Raw genomic sequence first — 22,296 nt, forward strand, 5'->3', positions numbered from 1 at the left:
GAACATAACGTTAAATGGCTGCTGGCTTAATAAAAAGAATCTGCTTAGTCTTTTAATTTATTTTTATTTATACCTATGGATTTATATTGCTACAATGATAATTGGGAATGGCATACAGAATCTAGGGGAATGCGAATCGAGAATGGGATAGAGAGAATAATGAAAACAACACATGCAAAGCCTTTGCCTCTGATTTACGCGTGGAACTTCATTTTCCATTCCCTTCCTTTGGCACTGTTAAAAAATCCTGATCCAAGTGTAACACACCTTACGTTGATGTGAGATTAAGTGTCAATTATATTTGTCGCCGAAGAGAGGTTGCCTTGCCTGACAGAATTTTACTTCTGCTCTCCAACAGATGAAATATTTTACCCAGCTGCTTTTCAAAAAATGGAAGGGAAAATGTAATTAAATTCAGGAAACTGAGACACGGAATAATATGTGGAAACTGAAAAACGTGTGTCTAATGATATATCTCTTGCACTGAACAAAGAGGAGAAACGAACAGAACCATATGCAATGAAGATTAGCAAAAATTGAAAAAAACTTCAGAGTAATTTTTTTATTTTTATGTGCGACTAATATGATCAAATAATCCAACATACATCAGGATGCATTTTAAAAATGCTTGACAATTGGCTAAAGAAGCTTCTTTGACCCTGGCTGGATCACTAATTAATTAGTATTTTGGCCATTGGTGAGAATTTAATAGAACGGATCTCCCATGAATGGATTTGTCAAAATGAGTTTTTAATCAGAGAAAAGCAGAATGAGAGTTTACAAATATACCAAAAATAGTCGATAATATAGGTCAGATGTGCAGAGCAAAGAACGCTGGTACCATATGGACAAGACTGGAGAAAGATTTGACTAGAATAAATATTATTGCTCTCCTTTCCAAATAAGTAAAGCTGTAAAAACCGCTGTATTGATTAACAGGATAAACGCAGGTATGTTAGCATCCTGTTTTTTAGTCTAAAATATGCAAGTGGTGTATCAGCTTACCATTGGGTAGATCTTGGTTTCATAGGGGCCCCATTTCAGTTGCTTGAACATTAGACCTAATACAGTAGCTGCTAAACATTTTCATCTGGATAGACAATTGGCTTCATGGAAGAAAGCAGAGGGTGATGGTGGAAGGTTGCTTCTCGAACTGGAGGCCTGTGCCGGTGCTGGGCCCATTATCTACATCAACGATTTGGATGAGAACATACATGGCAAGATTAGCAAGTTTGGAAATGATACAAAAGTCATTAGTGTCCATTTGACATTGTTACAGCCGTTGTTGACAGTCTGGATAGAGCTTCTGTCATTACTATTGGTTCCAGATCATGATTCTGTAATTAATAGGAATCAATTTGAGATGTAATTTAATATTTTTTGAGGGAAGAACTGGAGTCAAGAACAGCTTCTTCTCCTTGTTATCAGGCTTCTGAACAGTCCTTCCATAAGCTAGGGATCAGGGGCTTTGTCTCTGAACTGATGCTCCACAATACTAAGATCAATATTCTGCACAGTGTATCTATCCCCTGGCCCTGCCCCTTGTTCCTGAATTTGGCTTGATTATATTTGTGGTTAGTATTATCTGATCTGATTGGAAAGCATGCAAAACAAAGCTGTTCACTGTACCTCGATACAGATGGCAATAATAAACTTAAACCTAAAGGTGGCAGCATAGTGGTGTAGCAGTAGAGTTCCTGCCTCACAGCGCCAGAGACCCAAGTTCGATTCTGACTATATTGTCTGTACAGAGTTTGTACATACTCCCTGTGACCTGCGTGGGTTTTCTCTGAGATCTTCGGTTTACTCCCACACTCCAAAAACGTACCGGTTTGTAGGTTAATTGGCTTGATTAAATGTTTAAAAATTGTCCCTAATGTGCGCGGATGGCTGGTTGGTACAGACATGGTGGGTCGAAAGGCCTGTATCTGCGCTGTATCTCTAAACTAAACTAAATTAAGGTGTTTTTTCATTAAAAAGGAAGCTTTGTTCAAAAATAAAATTCTTGTGTATATTTTCACTTGATACTCATCAGGGTGCCATAGAGTTCCCATACATGATGCATTTCAATGTTACATTGTAAAATATGCTATTAGACTTCATATTTGTTTTGCTGATTTTTCTGCACTTTTTTTTAAGACAGGAATCATTTTTATTTTTGTATAAACGCTCTTTGATTTTAGTTTTCTCAATGCTAAGTATGACAGGTAATAAGAACATGGAACATCGAACATGGAACAGGCCCTATGGTCCACAATGTCTGAGCCGAACGTGATGCCGAATTAAACTAATCCATTCTCCATAAGTTCATAAGTGATAGGAGCAGAATTAGGATGTTTGGTCAATCAAGTCTACTCCGCCTTTCGATTATGGCTGATCTATCTTTCCCTCTTCACCCCATTCTCCTGTCTTCTCCCCATAACCCCTGACACCCGTACTAATCAGGAATCTGTCTATCTCTGCCTTAAAAGTATCTATTCTGCCAGCACATGTTCCATATCACCCATTCTCTGATATTCATGTGCCTATCTAAAAGCTTCTTAAATGTCACTATTGTATCCACATCTCCAACCATCCCCTCCAACCATCTCCAACATCTCCAACCAACCCCACCCCCCCCTCGCAATAAAACTATGCCTTCAAATATTTGACATTTCCATCACGTGATAAAGATTCTGACTGTCCACCTTTATCTATGCCTCTCAGATTTCATAACCTTCTATCAGGCTAATACCCTCCAATCCAGGCGGAATCCTGGTAAACTTTTCTGCACCCTCTCCAAATCCCCCACATCTTGGAATATCATTTCCATCAGAGAATGATTTTCACCAGTTGTAAACCTTTTCTTACAGAAAAAACGATCCATTCTCTTCCATTCCTACTTAGTTTTTATTAGTACAAGTCATTGCAGATGAATCTTTAGAGTTCTGACGTAGTTCCTGTTTATCAGATTTCTGGTCCAAGGTCCTGGAATTCCATATCCCGGCTTTTTAACCAAGATATTTGCAAATAGCTCTTGGTGTTTGGCTCGGTATTTTAACACTGGAAGTAAATAAGAACTTTATGGCAAGTGGCAATGTGCATGATAATTATATTTATAGAACATAGCTTCATTTTTAATGAAAAGTCAAGTTTTTCTTCACTCCACAAAAAATGTAATATTATTCTTTGCAGTCTCATCATTCCATCTCCTTGTTCCATAACAGAATGCCCTTCAACTTTCCTCAGCATCTCCCAAATTGATTCAGTGTCATTTCTTTGGGAATTGAAAGGCGATCCCTGATTAATTATTCCCAGGATGATGACAGAATGCAACAGAAAGATACACACCGATCAGCCAAAACATTATGACCACTGACAGGCGAAGTGAATAACATTGATTATCTTGTTACAATGGCACCTGTCAAGGGGCGGGATATATTAGGCAGCAAGTGAACAGTCAGTTCTTGAGGTTGATGTGTTGGATGCAGGAGAAATGGGCTGGAGTAAAGACCTGAGTGACTTTGACAAGGGCCAAATTGTTATGGCCAGATGACTGGGTCAGAGCATCGCTGAAACTGCAAGGCTTGTGGGGTGCTCCCGGTCAGCAGTGGTGAGTACCTACTGACAGTGGTCCGAGGAGGGACAAACCACAAACCGACGACAGGGTGTTGGCGCCCAAGGCTCATCGATGCGCGAGAGCAATGAAGGCTATCCCGTCTGGTACGAACCGACAGAAGGTCGACTGTGGCACAAGCCACAGAAAATTTTAATGGTGGTCACGGGAGGAACGTGTCACAATACACAGTGCATCGCACCCTGCTGCGTATGGGGCTGCACACGGAGGACCAACAGCATATCAGGCAGGTGGTCATAATGTTTTGGCTCATCGGGTCATAATGTTTTGGCTGATCGGTGTATATTCTGCTTTGACATTTCTGTAGGTTTTCACCTGGTACATTCTTTAATTCCCTTCCAAGGCCCCTCACTCATCAGGAAATTGTACAGTAGACTCCTTTATTGCAGTGCCAAAACAAAGAGAAACAATCTTCATCGCTTCAGAAAAGTCAATGAAGTGATTTTGAGTGTGGTAATTTGTGCAATATGGCAGCCAATCCATGCACAGCCATGTCCCACAATTGATAATGTCCAGATGGTCGGTTCTTGTGTCGCTGGAGGAATAAATATTGTTCAGGACACGAGTTGGGAACTCCTTTGCTATTCTTCAAAATAAATGCTGTGGAATGTTCTCCATTGATTTGAGGGAACAGATGGCATCATATCCAGACGCAAGCAAAGCCGACAGTCCAACACTCCCTCAGTACCATGAGCATGGAGGGTGTAATACAGAACTGTCCAGCACAGGAACGGGCATTTCAGCCCACAATTACTGTGCTGAACATGATGGCAAGTTAAACTAATCTCCTGTGCCTGCACGTGATCCATAACCTCCCATTCCTTGCATATCCATGTGCCGTTCTTAAACACACTATTGTATATGAATTCACCACCACCCCGGCATAACTTTCCACGCACCCACCACTCTCCGCGTAAAAAACTTGCCCCACACATCTCCTTTAAATTTGTTCCTCTTCCCTTCTATTTATGCCCTCTCGTCCTTCACATTAGCACCCTGGGAAGAAGAACTGGAACAGCACACAATGCGTCAAATGCGGCCTATCCATTGTTTTTAAGAAGCTGCAACATGTTTTTGTAACTCCAATCATTGGGGTGAAGCCGTCCAGCAGGCCCGGTGCACCGGCCGAGGACTGAGGTTGGAGGAGCTGCCGATGGACCCGTCTTGCCCACAGCAGGTCCAAGAACTCACTCACCCTGTAGGCCCAGCTCACCCCCCCCCCCCCCCCCCCGTGCAGGGGCCTGTTGCCACGTGCAGCGGCTGGCAGGAGTTAGGAAGGGAAGATAGGACTGTTCAGTGAACCTTTGTAAGTTTGTCAGTACCAGAAACGTGGCAACACTTGTGTACTACCTAGGTGAGGTCTGCTGCATGATTTTACCGGGTTGTATGCAAAACAAAGCATTTCTCTCTACCTAGGTATACGTGACAATGTTGTTGTTCGTCCTTCGGGTTGGAAGATGACCATGACTTCACTTTCAGTTGGATAATTGGTGACTGTGGGTCCGGAAGTGACTGGTGAGGCCAATCCGGGCCCGGAAGGCACGCCCACACGTAGGACACAAGTGGATGGCTGCTGCAGTGGAAGTGGAGGTAGCCCGGGCCTTGTGCGTGGTGCGTTTCCTCTGGGCCTCTGCAGTGCGTCTGTTCTCTGCTGCACGGGCTTCTGTGGTGAGCTTGCTATGTGACAATAAAGTATCACTGAATCATTGGATCAATACTCAATGATTCAACTGAGGAAGACAAGTTTACCATCCCACCTACCGTGTTGCCACTTTCAGTGAGCTATAGACTAGGACCTCAATATTCCTCTCCAGATCAATGTTATTAACGACAAAAGACAAAGTGCTGGAGGAACACAACACGTCATGCATCATCTGTGGAGGGAAATAGACAGATGATGTTTCATGGTGGAACCCTTCTTCAGATAAACAGAACACCATTGGTCACAGACCTCCAGCAAGAATTACACATTGTACCACTCGCCTTGGTCTTAGCCTAGCCAAGAGCCAAGAGTCAAGAGTCAAGAGTGTTTTATTGTCATATGTCCCAAGTAGAACAATGAAATTCTTACTTGCCGAGCACAACGGAATATGTAAACATTGTACACTGTAAATAATATGATCAACGGGAGAGAAAAAAAAGTTCAGTGTGTATATATACATATACTCACAAGTACACACACATACACACACACACACACACACACACACACATATATATATATATATATATATATATGGAGATATATATGGGGAGATATATATGGGGATTATATATATGGATATATATATATATGTATATATACTGTATATACATACACACACATATATATATATATATATATATACATACACACACACATATACTCTGAAAACAAACAATAGTAGATAATAATAATAATAATAATAATAATAATAATAATAATAATAATAATAATAATAATAATAATAATAATAATAATAATAATAATAATAATAATAATAATAATAATAATAATAATAATAATAATAATAATAATAATAATAATAATAATAATAATAATAATAGTCTATTGAAGTTCGGAGCTTATTTAAGTTTGCCGTGTTTAATAGCCTAATGGCTTTCTATGGGTCTTCTAAGGGTAAGCCAATTCTGAATCCAAACTACCATAGAGTCATGGAGTCATACAGCATGGAAACGTCACCCATTCTTTCTCTCCAGAGGTGCTGCCTGGCCCACTGAGTTACTCCAGCATTTTGTGCCCATATACATAACGTCCACTTTAAATTATCACAAGATTCTGATTTAGTGTTATCTACCATTTTAGGATCTGAGACTTTTACGCACTCTTTAGTTGCCTATTTTAGTCCGATATGAAGCTGCCCTGCGATTATAAGAGTTAAATCTCACTTTACCTCAACCTGTTAAGACTGAAGGGTCTGTCAAAGTGTGCATTATTAATACAGAAACATAGCAGGAGTGCCAGTTGAACAGCTTTCTCTTGTAACATTTACTTCAACTGTCACTGTGGAATTAAAACATTTACATAAACTTACCATAGGGGCTTGAAGGGCAGAACAAACACTGTTAGCAAAGGAGAGGATGGTGACTTCCACACTGCTTACCTCATGCTGCAAAATGCAGAATTGTTATCTACACCGCAGAATGTGGTGCTCTCCAAACAACAATTGTCCTAAGTGGACAACCTGATCAGTTTTAGGTTAGTTTCCTTTGCTTTATTGTCACGCGTACTGTGGTGCAGTGAAAAGCTTTTGTTGAATGCTACCCAGCCAGCGGAAAGACAATAACATGATTACAATCGAGCCATTTACAGTGTATAGAAATATGATAGGGGACTAACGTTTAAGAAATGTTGCTGTAGGAGTAGAGTTTTAAGAGCGTGGAGTGATTGTAATATGTGATTGTAGATCTGCTTCTGTGGCTCGCACGCAAATGGTCGCCTGGGTTGGGCGCCATCTTGGATCGGAATAAGAAAGTACGAATTAGATAATGTCAGGTTTTTTTTAACCTCAGCTCAGATTTTCCACTCATTTCTCATACCTCTTTATTTCCATGGATTTCCCCTAAAATATTAGGGGACCTTAGATTCTACTTCAGTGCGTAAACGTGCACATTTCTCTGAAAGCAAACACTCCAAAGATTAACAAGATTCTGAATAAAAAATATTCCTTCTGAACTCAGCTCTGAATGTGCGACACCTTAGCCTGAGATTATATCCCTTAGTGCTAAACTTTCCTGCCAAAGGAAACAAACTTTCAGCATCCATTCTTTGGAATCATATGTTCCAATGAGATCACCTCTCATTCTTCTAAACTCCAGAGAAGGCAGGTCCATTCTGTTCCATCTTTTACCGTCATCCAATCAATCAGTGGAGTAAACCTTTGTTGCACTGTCTCCATGGAGGTAAATCTTTTCTGAGATAAGACATTGGCTGCTGGTTAGAAATACTCTTCTTGCATAAAACCAGCCAAAGATTCCACAACTCAGGAACAAAATTAAGGATTGAAAAGTTAACAAAAACAATTAAGAAATGGTTTGCACAATAAATTAGTTTTGAATAATTTCATTCTTTATCAAGTCCAAGAAACAGAGGTGAAGAAGTGAACAAGCAGCACAATCCCACACAATACATCTCTCTTTTCAGATGTGTAGGAAGTTAAGTGCAGATACTGGTTTAAACCGAAGATAGACACAAAAGCTGGAGTAACTCAGCGGGACAGGCAGCATCTCTGGAGAGAAGAAAAGGGTGATGTTTCAAGTCACTTTCCCTTCTCTTTTCAGATGTTGGATGTCGTGCCATGTGGTTTCAGCATTTCTGCTTATATTTCAGATTTCTTGACCTTACAAATTAAAGATATTATAGTGTTGCTATTGTGTTATTTATGGCACTCTACAGTCATATATATATATTCAGGATGATGTGCATACGCACAGCATTTGGAAGACAAAATTGCTCAATCATCAACTGGTGGTCTTGGCGTGTGATAAATAGTGCAACTGCCAAGTTTTAGTCAACACTCAGCCTCACATCCAAGGCCTCAAATTACAGATTAGGCTCATTTTAGAGAAATGGGCTCAACTTTAAAGGACTGGTGTTTTTGCTGGACTTTGCCATGAAACATAGAAGTATGCACGTACGAGCAAGGGTACACTGGCAGCTTCCCAGCTATGTTCTGGCAGCATTGGGTTCAGCAGCAGAGCAGGAGCTTACGGATTGGGAACAGAGGCAGGTGGTGTGTTTAAGAGGCCCGATGAAGATTGTACACTTCCCCAGGGTCCAGATATCAATGGTCAGTACTCACATTGTCAGGAAGATTCCTCGTTCACCATCCAGCACCGGCACAGTTACCTTTTCTTTCTTCTTTTCCCCTCTTCGTCTTTTCTTTACCTTGATGTGTTGAAGCAGACTGAGGCAGACTCTTTTGTGGCCAGGAATTTGCTAATATTTTAAACAAAAGCCTATTCTTAATCTGCATGCTTACACAATTTGTGCTGATGCACTTTTCATCCAAGAGTCATTTAGTGAGCATGCATCAATTCTCACCCAAAGGTGACTGCTCTATGTAATGAAAACTATAAAAACTGCCGAAGATGGAAATCCCAGGTCCCGATGTAAACACTGTGGCTAACACCGCATTGAAATGAACTGGAAGTAGAATATTTCACCGCAGGCACGGCTGGATATTCCTTTGACTCGTGACTTGGATCGTGATGCTCCTCAGCTGACAGGTCTGGTGAAGATCACTGGTCAGCTCACTCCTGACTTTATGTCTGTGCATATCTGACTTAATCTAAAACTTTTTAACATAGATTTTATCAGCAAACATGTAATCCATTGCATTTATTTTTAGAATAACTTTTGAATTTATCTAACTCAATTTCAAGGGTTCTAATGCGTCAAAACTATCAAAGAAGGCCTCTGGCAACAGCCAGTTCTCCTGTGGGGACTGGGGACCCGCTGCCTATAACCTTCTTGCTGCTCATAGACTGCTGTGTTTCACAACACAGCCACAACATTGAGGCTTTCAGCTGGGATTGTAAGGCTGCTGTAAATAAATAAGATGCTGCTCAACATTAGACCACACTGTAAAAATCCATTGTCTGAACTTTAGCTACATTCTACCCTGATGTGGCATGTACACCGATCAGCCAAAACATTATGACCACTGACAGGTGAAGTGAATAACATTGGTTATCTTGTTTCAATGGCACCTGTCAAGGGGTGGGATATATTAGGCAGCAAGTGAACAGTCAGTTCTTGAAGTTGATGTGTTGTATGCAGGAGAAATGGGCAGGAGTAAAGACCTGAGCGACTTTGACAAGGGCCATATTGTTATGGCCAGACGACTGGGTCAGAGCATCGCTGAAAGGGCAAGGCTTGTGGGGTGCTCCCGGTCAGCAGTGGTGAGTACCTACTGACAGTGGTCCGAGGAGGGACAAACCACAAACCGGCGACAGGGTGTTGGGCGCCCAAGGCTCATCGATGCGCGAGGGCAACGAAGGCTATCCCATCTGGTCCCAACCGACTATGGGGAGGCGATAAGCCGGTGGAGGGAGTGTGATGCTCTAGGCAATGTTCTGCTGGGAAACCCTGGGTCCGGCCATTCATGTGGATGTCAATTTGACATGTGTCACCTACCTAAACATCGTTGCAGACCAGGTACATCCCTTCATGGCAATGGTATCCCTGATGGCAGTGGCCTCTTTCAGCAGGATAATGCGCCCTGCCACACTGCACACATTGTTCGGGAATGGATTGAGGAACATGATGAAGTGTTCACGGTGTTGCCCTGGCCTCCAAATTCTCCAGATCTCAATCCGATTGAGCATTTGTGGGATGTGCTGCATCGACAAGTCGGATCCACGGTGGCTCCACCTCGCAACTTACAGGACTTGAAGGATCTGCTGCTAATGTTTTGGTGCCAGGTACCGCAGGACACCTTCAGGGGTCTTGTAGAGTCCATGCCTCGGCGGGTCGGCGCTGTTTTGGCGGCACACGGAGGACCAATAGCATATTAGGCAGGTGGTCATAATGTTTTGGTTGATCGGTGTATAACGATTAATTAATGTTAACTAAAAGGTTAAATGACTCAATCTTTTGGTTAACTTTAATGACCTCATTGTTTTGTTCTCAAAATCTCAGTTAATCTTCAAGAGAACATTATAATGGAGAAACAAATCAATGTTTTAAACATTATGCAGAACATTTTGTGGCATACAGTGTATGAATTATTAAAGATGCACAATGATATCCTTTATTTTAAAATATAAACTGGAGAATGTGCAAAATTCACATATTATAAGCTGACAAACGATTGGCAGAAGCTGGACAGTTCAATCTTTCACATCAGTGAATTGTCCGTGTTATAACTATTGCAAGATGAACATTGTTTGTTGAAAACCCATCCTTAATAAATCCCTCATTAAACAAACATGAACTCTCTGAATTCTTCATCAAAAAATTTACAAGCTTTGCACGTAAAAACAGTCTGACATTTTCAAAGGTACAGCAAAGTGTAGGAAACTTGTGATTTTTGTAATGAAAGCAGACTATTTACGTGGCTTCAATACTATCATGAGCTCCCGTCCTTTAAACGTTGGACAGCTGACATGTTGGGGTTGTCATGCGTTAGATTGCCATTCACTCTCAATTACACAGTGGCTTAAACACAAAACATCTTGGTTTTGGAAAATAAAGAAATAAATGTAACTTATTTATCCTTTATGCTTAAGTCTGGCTATTATTCCTCTGTAGATAAAAGTTGTTATTTTACCAAAAGCTGGAAGATCTGATTTACCAAAAGCTCCACTGTTTCTTCCTAACAGAAAAGGCACGGTATAAAGATTGGCTTTCAGACTTCTTTCTTCTTTCCACTTTTAACCAGTTCCATTCCAGGAAGCCTCAGTTTGCAAAACTCTCACAATGAGAACCAACAGATACAATCATGCATCATTCTGAACTGTAATAACCGGCTGAGAAATGCCTTCTGAAAGTATTCTGTGTGAAACATTGATCTGTTTTTTTCCTTGATGGGTTTTTCCAACAAGTTCCATTTTTTGATTGATTCCCAGCATTTGCACTATATATTTTTTATTTTTATAGTTCTTATTCAACATTCATTGCCCTTGAAAACAGAAATGGACACTCAGCCTAACAAGCTGTGATATTTCCAGTAATTGTCGGTAGTACTCTCATCTCTAAAGCAGCGGGTCCCATTCCAGAACTTGTGACATGTAATCTGTATTAACATTTCAACGAGTACTGGAATATTGTATTTAGTTGTTGGTTAATTATCTATAGCAATATGTACAGCAGAATAGATGAGTTTTCCTGGTTACATTTATCCCTCTATTAAATATAATCCAAACATGTTTATTCATTAGTGTTTAAATTATTTGATTGTTTTGAAATCATTTGGTTGGAGGATGTGAGAAGTGTTGTATAAAAAGCTCCATCTTCTTCTAATATTTCACTACTGTAATACAATACACTTAAGTTCATAATCATCATCATAATCACACTTTATTAGCCAAGTATGTTTTGCAACATACGAGGAATTTCATTTGCCATACAGTCATAACAATAAAAAGCAACAGAACACACAAAATACATTTTACATGAGCATCCACCACCGTGACTCCGCCACATTCCTCACTGTGATGGAAGGCGGAAAAAAAAGTTCAATCTTTTTCCCTTCCTTGTTCTCCCGTGGTAGTGGGCCTCGAGTCTTCCGTTGACGGGACGATCTTGACTCCCGTAAGCGGCGTTCGGGCCATCCGGGTTGGGGCGATCAAGCTCCTGCAATTGGACAATTGGACCCAGGTAATTGACCGGGCAATTGGACACAGGTCGGGGCTAGTCGAACCTCGTGCAGCTTTGGAGCTTCCTGACATCAGTCTGTATCCGAGTCTGCGAGCTCCTTGATGTTGAACTCCACAGGGGGGCTCCGATGGTAGGTCCACGTCCGCAGTAGGGCTCAGAGTCAGCCTCGGGCAAGGCCGCCAGCTCCATGATGATAGGCCGCAGAGCGACCGGAGATATGATCCTGAAAACAATCGTATCTCCGGCAAGGTAAGAGACTGAAAAAAAGTTTCCCCGACCCCCAACCCGACATAAAACAAACCAGAGAACATTAACACAAACTTTTAAAACACAATAAAAATAACAAAAAGGATGAAAAGACAGACAGTCCGTTGGCGAGGCTGCAACCACTGACGGCGCCACCTGGTGGTATTTCCATTGACAACAGAAACCACATTGTACCATCCTCCACCTAAATCTAGGCTGGAGAATTCAACTGAAAGTTCATGTGCGAGTACCCAGAAAATCTCCTATGCTTTAAAATGCACAAGAAAATAAGTTGGTGCAAGGGTGCAAATGTTCGGGAGGACAAAAGGGGGGCAACGTTCTAACTCAGTGTTTAGTTTAGTTTAGAGGTACAGCGCAGAAACAGGCCCTTTGATACGATATGATATACGATAGAACTTTATTTATCCCAGGAGGGAATTAACATTAACACCATCCTGCACACACTAGGGACAATTTTTACATTAATACCGAACCAATTAACCTACAAACTTTTGGATTGTAGGAGGAAACCAAAGTTCTCGGAGAACGTGCAAACTCTGTACAGACAAGCAACCATAGCCAGGATTGAACCCAGGTCTCTGGCGCTGTGAGACAGCAACGCTACCACTGCGCAATCACACCGCCCAAGTTCTGGGCCTCCTGCACAATTTACGTGTGGAGAATGAGTTCGCTAAAAAAGCACAAGGAAAGCAGCTTTGTTGTGCAATCTCTTGCCATGGCAGAACTCTTAAGGCTGAGAGTTCCAATTAAGAGCAGCTTTTGCACAAGGACATGGTGAGAGTGGACACCACCATCGCCAGGCAAAGCATGGTGGGCAATTGGGGCAATGACTGTTGTGATTGGAATCGGCAGTTCAGGTAAGAATGAGTCTCGGGGTGATTGAGATCTATGCACATAAAATACACAATGTTACAATTGCAATGCACTGTACCCCAACCAATGCACCACTGCTTATCCAGCTGCCTTTACATCCATGCATTGTTCTTCATCTAAAAATGCAATAAGTTCTGTACATATCCTGACACTGTTCAGAGGCTGCATTGTTACCGTCAGCAGGTAACAGATAAATCTAAACACTGGTCTATTGTCTAATGAATTAATACACCATTTTCTCTGGCCCCATAGCAGAAGTGTCCACATCGCAGATCTGAAACTGGAAGTGTCCTGAGCTCATTCTGCTACCAGGTCTAATTCTGAGCTCATTCTGCAGGTCCGCTGCAACTCTCAGTTCTTTGGTATCGAGGCTGAAGACTTTTCTGTTTGACGCTGCCTTTTATTAAATCAAATAATTATTCATTTCCTACACCGCACTGTAACTTTTATTCTTGTATTTTATACTCGTCTTATTCTATTTTAGCTTATTTTTATTTTCTCTCTCTTTAATGACTGTTTTTAATAGCTTTTAATTGCATAATTAAAATTAAATAACATTTTAATTTTATGTAAAGCACTTTGAATTGCCTTGTTGATGAAATGTAAATAAGCTTGCCTTGCCTAGCCACCATCATCTACTGTACAAGTGATGGCTCCCACTGATTGTCGCTGGAAGCTTGCACCCTTCTCAGGACGGACAATGACAGTGATGTAAGATATGAAACATGGACGATGGACACGAAAGGAGACCACTTTCTCCTTTCTTTTTAAGGCTGTCCTTGGGGCCTAAATGTTTGATCAAAATGCCAGTAACATTGCTTTCTTTTTGGCTTGGTCTCAACTTTTATCTGATTTGACTCGATTTAAGTTTTCTTATGTTTGAAGCACTGTGTAAATAGTGTTGTTGTTGAGAAGCCAAGAGTCTATTAAATTCTGATCCAGTCAAAATGCTAGGATGATTTACTATCTTTATTTGAGCTTATAATTGCTGTTGGTTTCTGCCTGCACAGACAAGACTGACACAAGCAGTGGCTGGAACGACAGAGTGGAGCACATGCCCCTTTAAGGAAAGACATCAAATAACAGACTGCATATGGCCCACCACCATGTCACTCACTATCGTGTTGGACATTTAACAAATTTTTAAAAAGCTTCAGATGTTTTTTTTATTGTCATTGGACTGTTAATTTTTATTTGCGTGAAGGGTCCAGCAGCAAATGTCCAATTTCAACATTATCATTCAGGTCATGTTATCCGGAGCGCTTGCTGCAACAACACATTATAGTGTCGCCTTTGTGGTGCTTCCCAGTCTCACTTTGAGACTGGTCCAAGGGTTGTTCCACCCTGCCCGATGATCTAAGCACTGCGCATGAGAATGTAAAAATAACAACAGGATGAAACCCAGAAGAGCCGAGACTTAATCCAGGGACCACTGAGCAGGGATTGTTGTTGAAAATGTCTGCACAAATTAAGTGAACAGCTCAACATTAAGTCAACATTAAAAAAGTCAGAGTGGTCTACGAGGTTCAATACATTTGTTTGAAATAAGGAGACTGATCATTGTTATAAATCAAATAAATCTATATACATAAAGCTGTACTGAAACAACATATTCTTTCTATGTTTATAAGCTGAATGTTTCAGCTCCCACAACAGATTAATTTCAAACTGAAGTTTGCACCATACTGCGCGTTAACCTGTTGTATGCCAGTTTGGGGAATTGGGTTCTTAATGTTTTAATCTCTGTGCATCACAGTCCGTGTTGTTCCGAGAGCTACACTTTGCCTACACTGATGACCATATCTAACCAGTTACAAATTAATCTTCATTCATAGCACTTCCTCACTCATGTTCTTTTCCAATTTGCTGCTGTGAATGTTACAGTAAATTTAGCAGATAGTGCTGTTCAGTTTTATCTGAGAAGAGGAATCGTTGTACTTTTACTTCATGAGAATGTTTTGATATATTTGTTCGAATATTCAATTGCGATCATGTAATTTCTTCTGAGATCCATGTTTCTGCTATGTCAGAGAAGGTGCAAGACATTGAAGTGCTAGATATTATTATACACCCGAAATAATTTTTGGACACGTTTGAGCCAGTTCAGACCATGCAATAATTAAATTAACATTATATAAATTTTACTTATAAATGTTCAACATAATCTATAATTTAGTTCCTACAGTTTACAGATTAGAAGTTATGTTACATGTCTTTCCAGGTGAGACAGAGGTTCACCTGCACCTCCTCCAACCTCATCTATTGCATCCGCTGCTCTAGATGTCAACTTCTTTACATCGGCGAAACCAAACGCAGGCTCAGCGATCGCTTCGCTCAACACCTTCGCTCAGTCCGCCTTAACCAACTTAATCTCCCGGTGACTGAGCACTTCAACTTCCCCTCCCAGTCTGACCTTTCTGTCATGGGCCTCCTCCAGTGCCATAGTGAGGCCCACCGGAAATTGGAGGAACAGCACCTCATATTTTGCCTGGGCAGCTTGCAGCCCCAGCGGTATGAACGTTTTCTCCAACTTTAGATAGTTCCTCTGTCCCTCTCTTCCCCTCCCCCTTCCCAGATCTCCCACTGTCTTCCTGTCTCCACCTATATCCTTCCTTTGTCCAGCCCCCCTGACATCAGTCTGAAGGGTCTCGACCCGAAACGTCACCCATTCCTTCTCTCCTGAGATGCTGCCTGACCTGCTGAGTTACTCCAGCATTTTGTGAATAAATACCTTCGATTTGTACCAGCATCTGCAGTTATTTTCTTACACAAATTGAAATCAAGTGGGTTTTTTTACTGATCTCTGCCACCATCTTCCTTCCTAAGCTTTTCTCTTGCATATCCCTCTTTGCCCTGAAACACAGGAAGCCCGGAAAGCTGTGGGCTTGGTGTTGCTGCTATTCTCTGCACCAGTGACAGAAAATATGTTTGCTGCAGGCTGCTAAATCTGGCATTCCTTCCCTTTGAACCAGATGTCGTGGTGCTTCAGATCTCTTGCTGCTGATAGTGTGGAGAAACTGCAAGTACAGCATGATGAACTCAACAAAGTTAGTCTATTACAAATTGTCAATAAACTTATAACTTTCAATATATCCTAACAGAGGCGACTCCATAATCAGCTGCAGGTTCATTAGGGAATATCAGCTCTTTAAAAAATTACAAATGAAATATTGTTGAATATTTCAATCCAGATAGAGCCATAGGGTCTAAGAATAGGATCTAATTTTCTATAAGCAATCCAGGGGAGTCCTGGTGATAGATTGCTAAACCTGTTGCTAACTCCCCTCCCATTCCCACACTGACCTTTCTTTCCTGGGCCTCCTCCACTGTCAGAGCAAGGCCCAGCGCAAATTGGAGGAATTGCACCTCATATTTTGCTTGGGCACCTTACACCCCAGCAGTATGAATATTGACTTCTCTAACTTCATGTAACCCTTGTTTTCCCTCTGTCTGTGTCCCTCCCCCACCCTAGTTCTCTAACTGTTTCACTGTCCTCCTGATTAAATGTCACTGATTGTATGCCTCATGGTCACCTTCCCCTCAACTAACATTTAACCATTCTACATTTTCCTTGATCACTGTCCCCATTGATCTGTCATTTTCACACCTTACCCTTCTATATCTCTATGTTTTCCTCTCCCCTGACTCTGAAGAAGGGTCTCTCCAGAGCTGCTGCCTGTCCCGCTGAGTTACTCCAGCATTTTGTGTCTACAGTGTAAACCAGCATCTGCAGTTCCTTCCAGGTGATAGCCCATCATGGTAACAATGGACATGGTAATATATGGTAATAATGGACATGGATCCCCATGGGTAATCGTTTTGACAGGGGAGTGACCAAGCAATTGGGAAACTCTTCAAGTACTAATTAACATAATCAATTTTACATACACACGCACATAAATGTTATTATCAATTTTATGTCTATATATATATATATCCATTTAATTGTTAATTGTATACATGTTAATGCTTTTTTAAAAACCCATTTTAGACATTTTTTTCACGATTTAACTGCTTCTGGGGCAAGGCAGCCATCTAAGCCAATTGGTACACCTTAGCAATCTTCCAAAGTTGGGAGAGAGGAAGGGAGAGAGGAAAAGGGGGAGGGGGAGAAGGAGAAGGGAGAGAGAGAGGGAGGGAGAGAGAGAGGATTTCACCAAAACCTATTTATTCCAATGGATTTCGGGGCATGTGGATGTCGGTTGATCGGGGGGGGGGGGGGGGGGCGGGGTGTCAAATGATTCTAATGCAAGTTTATTTATGCTAGGTTGAAAACCCGCTCGAGTTCCACAATGTTTATATCCTTCACTAATTCTTTTTAGTTCGAGGTTGGTTCAGAAGTTGTGGTTTTTCAGGCTTACATCTGGCTTTTGTTATGGATATTCGTAGAAAACGATGTAGAAATAGAACAATAGTCTGAATGGCCAATTACAATACTCCTTCCCCATTTTCAGTAGAAAATATTCCAAAATTTAGAATAATCTTTAAGACTATTATCTACTTAATTCCAAATTAGTCCTTGTTTATTTATAACCATTGATTCCTTGTACTAGTTTCCACCTGATTTGTTTTACATTGGTCTCTTCCTGTGTTATTGAGATTCACAGTAGTGTGCAGTAAATTAAGATCATGGTTTTGTGTATCAAAGGACAAAAAATGAAGTAGATTCAGAATTTCTCGGGGCAAACCTCAGACTAGTCGACCAGCAGAGCTTAAAACATCTGAGAAAAAACCTGAGAGATTTGTTTTCCAATTTCCACAGTGGAATTCCAGCATCAATGAATGCCTTACACAGATCACTCAAAAACTCAGATTTGTGACAGGAGCCAGCAGTAAATGTAGTGAGGAGACAAGCTTGCGTATTTCCCGCCTTCAGTTTCTCTGCCGCCGACTTGTGTTCAGCTGTCTGTACATGCTGGGAGACAAAATATTTCTTCTCATGATTCACTGCTTTCTCACATGCTTTGCAAAACAACACAGTTATCTGTAGAGAATATATCACTCCCGTACACTCTGACCAAATCGTTCCGTTTTTTACAAGGCGTTGACTTGACTTCAGGCATTTTGAACTACAGACTACAGGAGCGGGGATGCAGACCTCTACAGGCAGGCCGAGTACAAGCTGAGAAGAGCAATCAGAGCTGCCAAGGAAAGGTACTCTGAGAAGCAAGTTCTCAGCTAGTGATTCCTCTTCACTTTGGAAGGGCTTGCAAGAAATCACAAGCTACAAGAGGAAAATTCTTGGACAATCGTCACCTGAACGAGTTCTGCAGCAGATTCGATAAACAGAAACTTAACCCTGGCACCCCCTCTTAACCCTGGCACAACACTTCACACCTATTCACAGCCTGGCTCTATATAGATGATAGATATAGATCCAATAACTATATAATCTATATATCTATATAGTTGATAATTATTTATCTACAGTATGTCTGTAATTGATAATTATCTGTATATAACATCACTTATTGGGAAGCAGATACAGAGTGATGGGTTTTCTTCCACACAATGATGTGCAGCTGAACCTGGAAAGAAGGAAAACCCAATAAAACATTGAGAATATAACTGCCTCAGCAGGTTTGGGGGAAATCTAATTCTACCAGAAAGTCCTGGAATGCCTCAAAGAAATTAAGATCCTATTCTTCGAAACTATGGATTAATTGCCTGAAATATTCAGTTACTTCATTTGAGAATTTTAAAAACCTAACATAAGTAGAGATTAGTGGGGTATTATCTGAATGTTTGTGGATACGGGCTTACCATGCCCCCCCCCCCCCCCCCTCCCTTCGCTTAAAATCAATTGGTTTTACAAAAGCCTTTGGCTCTTTAAACCGGGAGGCACTGTGAAGCATCCTTCTCAAATTCAGCTGCGTGAGGAAATTCACCCCATCCTATGCCTCCTTCATGGTGGCATTCAAGCCATGATCTCAACCAATGGATCTAAAATAGACCCCATCTCCGTGCAGCCCGAGACCAAGCAAAACTGTCATTTGTCCATTCATTTTCTCAGTCCTTTTCTACAAGTCAAAAATGAAACTCTTCAACCTCCATTACCTCCATTCCAGACCAAGGTCATCTCAACTTCAATCACTGAGCCACAATCTGCAAATAATGCTTATATTTTGGCCGGTTTGGAAGTGAAGTTGCAGCTCACTGCTGGCTGGTTCACTGAAGCTTACGAGCAAAAGGTTCTTGACCAACCTGGCCCCACCGTGTAACAGTGCTTTCCAGCAATAAAGATTCACGCAAGAGCATAACAACCTTGAGCCACAGGGAGTTTCTTGAAACTAGGAGACACATCATCCAAAAAGCAGATGCCACTGATGAATTCTACCCTCACTTTTGGTGAAGCAGTACGACCTTTGATTGTCTGAGGATGTGTGTTTGAAGATCAGGATCTCAGCAAAATGCTCCGGTCTAGTGGGCAACGGTGATCCTTACACTACTGTGCTTGAGACACGGACTACCTAGATGCAGCACCACAACTCACTGAAGAGGTACAACCAGCACCATCTCCCCCAAGTCCTCCAAACCCACCCATCTAATAATTGGGAGAGTTTTAAACTTAGCGTTTCCTCAAATCAAATCCAATTATCCCTCGATTTATTTATAGATTGTAGGTCAATAATTCAATTTGGAATGAGCCTGTGTCTAAGGCATGCTGAAAAGCAGCATTATTATTACTAAACCTTCATCTATGATCCAAGAACAGCAGCAAAATCCTGAAATCCTAATTGATGGCACCAGTATTCTAATTTACCAAATTCATTCCAGATTAGATCAAACTCAAGATCTTTTTTGCTTTTCCTCCCACTGCGATAATTTAACTACTGGAAGCTTGGTGGATGAGGTAACATAAATTTAAGAGCAGACATCATTCTTATGCTGGCTGCAAATTACAAAGTGAAGTGTTTTGTCAAATTGAATCTGAATACTTTCAGCTGTATAAGGTAGAACATCGGCCATTACCAAATACAAATATGTTTCTTTCATAAAATGTTTATTCTCTATACACAATAGTTGCATAGCATTATTATTATTATTGATTTATTGTATTATTGATTATGTATTTACCCAAGTTATTGAATTAACTTGTCTGTTAAGCTGCAGCTAGTAAGAATTGCAATGTACCGTTGCCAGTATAAACGACAATTAGACATTCTTGCCTCTTGACTCTCTTCTCAGTGTTTATCCCATGAAGCTCATAACTTATTATTTAATGTTGAAAACATGGCTTTTCTGCTAAATTTAATATTTCAGTCATGCTTCAACACAAATTTCCTTTTGTTTAAAGATTTACACAAACCTTACACGAGTCAAATTCTAATATACTTTTCAGTTTCCTACAGTAAGCACACAGCACTAGATATGATGCATTATGACGGTGTTGTACTGAAGAGTGACTCAAGGCAGGCAGGCATTGTACAAGTCACAGTGTAATTTAAGATAATAAAAACATGGTCTTTCTTCAGAAAGGCCATCAACTCAAAACATCTGTGAAAACTTCATTCTCTCTCTCCATAAATGTTACCTGCCCTGATAGCGATTCTGGCATTTTCTGTTTCAGAAGGAACTGCTGGTTTAAACCAAAGATAAACAGAAAAAGATGGAGTAACTTAGCGAGTCAGACAGCATCTGTGGAGAAAAGGAATAGGTGACCTTTCGGGTCGAGACCCTTCTTCAGATCTGCTGAAGTTACTCCAGCTGTTTGTGTCTATTTCTGTTTCTCTGTCAGATTTTCCAACAGGTACCGGATTTCTTTATAATTTAATACAGTATATAACAGTATAACAGTATAACAGAACTTTATTGTCATTCGGTATAAATACCGAACGAAATTTCAGCAGTCACAAGACACAGCAAAAAAGAAAAGAACACAGGACACACGACCCCAACACAAACATCCATCACAGTGACTCCAAACACCCCCTCACTGTGATGGAAGGCAACAAAACTTCTACTCTCTTTCCCCCGCGCCCACGGACAGGCAGCTCGACCCCTACCGAGGCGACCGACACGCACAGCCCCCGCAAGGGGATGGAAGGTCCCGCGGCCGAACCGCACCGGGCACCGAAACGTCCCGTGGCCGAGCCGCGCCGGCGATGTTAAGTCCCGCAGCCGAGCCGGGCGATGAAAGGCGCCGCGCCGGGCGCTGAACCGTTCCGCGGCCGAGCCGCACCGGGCGATGGAAGGCCCCGCGGCCGAGCCGCACCGAGCGCTGAACCGTCCCGCAGCCGTACCGGGCGATGGAAGGCCCCGCGGCCGAGCCGCGCCGGGCACTGTTAGGTCCCGCGGCCGAGCCGCGCCGGCGATGTTAAGTCCAGCGGCCGAGCCGGGCGATGGAAGGCCCCGCGGGCGATGGAAGGCCCCGCGGCCGAGCTGCGCTCCGGGGAAGAGACCTAATAAAAGAAGGTTCCCCCACCCCCCACACATACAGAGCCAAAACCAGAAACAAAAACCATCCCAACACCGACACAAACAAAAAAAAAAGGAAAAAAAGACAAACAGACTGCCAGAGAGCCGCAGCCGTTAGGCGCAGCCACACGTGATCTATAGCCATACGGTTAACTTCTTTGAGAGGTTATTTAATAGGGGCTATAGAGGCTTTAATATGTAAGAATTTTAAAAAATGAGAGAAAGAAAACAAATAAAAATGTAGAGACAGACCAATGACAGAAAAACTAGTGAAAGAGGGCAAATAGAACATTCAGTGGTAAAAGTATAAAACATTAGTGAATGATGAAATCAAAGCAGAAATATTAGTATGAACAAAGTAATTGAGTGGACTAGAAGTTCTGCCTTTTTTTTGCCATTCACAAATCCTGGTTATAATTGTACACCAACTGGGCCTCATAAGTTCACCCACGGCTTGTAAATCCTTAACATGTATTTCTGGCACATTTCAACACATGAAGAACATCTTCCTGTTCACAGAACAGTGCTTGCTTACATTATTTTCTTCCAGTTTCCCACTCGCACCTCCCAAATGATCTGTTGGTACCGGCAGCCCTGGAATAACTAGCTTAAGTCGCTATTTTTCATATGAGCCGAGAGGATGACACTAATCTCCGAAGAATGAAAATCAAAGCTCAATTGGAAGTGTTCTAATCCACATATAAACAAATACTTAACAGTATGTGCCACTGCACTGCAGTCAAAAGTGGAATCTAATTGGTGAAGGCAAACACAGCAGTTTTACAGCTACCTTGGCTAA

General features: G+C 41.5%; 1 protein-coding gene and 1 long non-coding RNA gene across 2 annotated transcripts in view; one reads left to right on the forward strand and one right to left on the reverse strand.

The window, feature by feature from the left end:
- eif4e2 (eukaryotic translation initiation factor 4E family member 2) overlaps window positions 1-22,296 on the forward strand; it is a 400,744-nt gene that overhangs the window by 237,467 nt on the left and 140,981 nt on the right. The window lies entirely within an intron of this gene.
- Window positions 769-22,079, reverse strand: LOC144599119 (uncharacterized). Its single transcript, XR_013547959.1, has 4 exons — window positions 22,033-22,079; window positions 8,419-8,555; window positions 5,378-5,490; window positions 769-1,185 (listed from the first exon to the last, which is right to left on the reverse strand). It is a non-coding gene; the product is annotated as an uncharacterized LOC144599119 (long non-coding RNA).

The sequence above is a fragment of the Rhinoraja longicauda genome, chromosome 13 (assembly GCF_053455715.1).
Source record: "Rhinoraja longicauda isolate Sanriku21f chromosome 13, sRhiLon1.1, whole genome shotgun sequence".
NCBI lineage: Eukaryota > Metazoa > Chordata > Chondrichthyes > Rajiformes > Arhynchobatidae > Rhinoraja > Rhinoraja longicauda.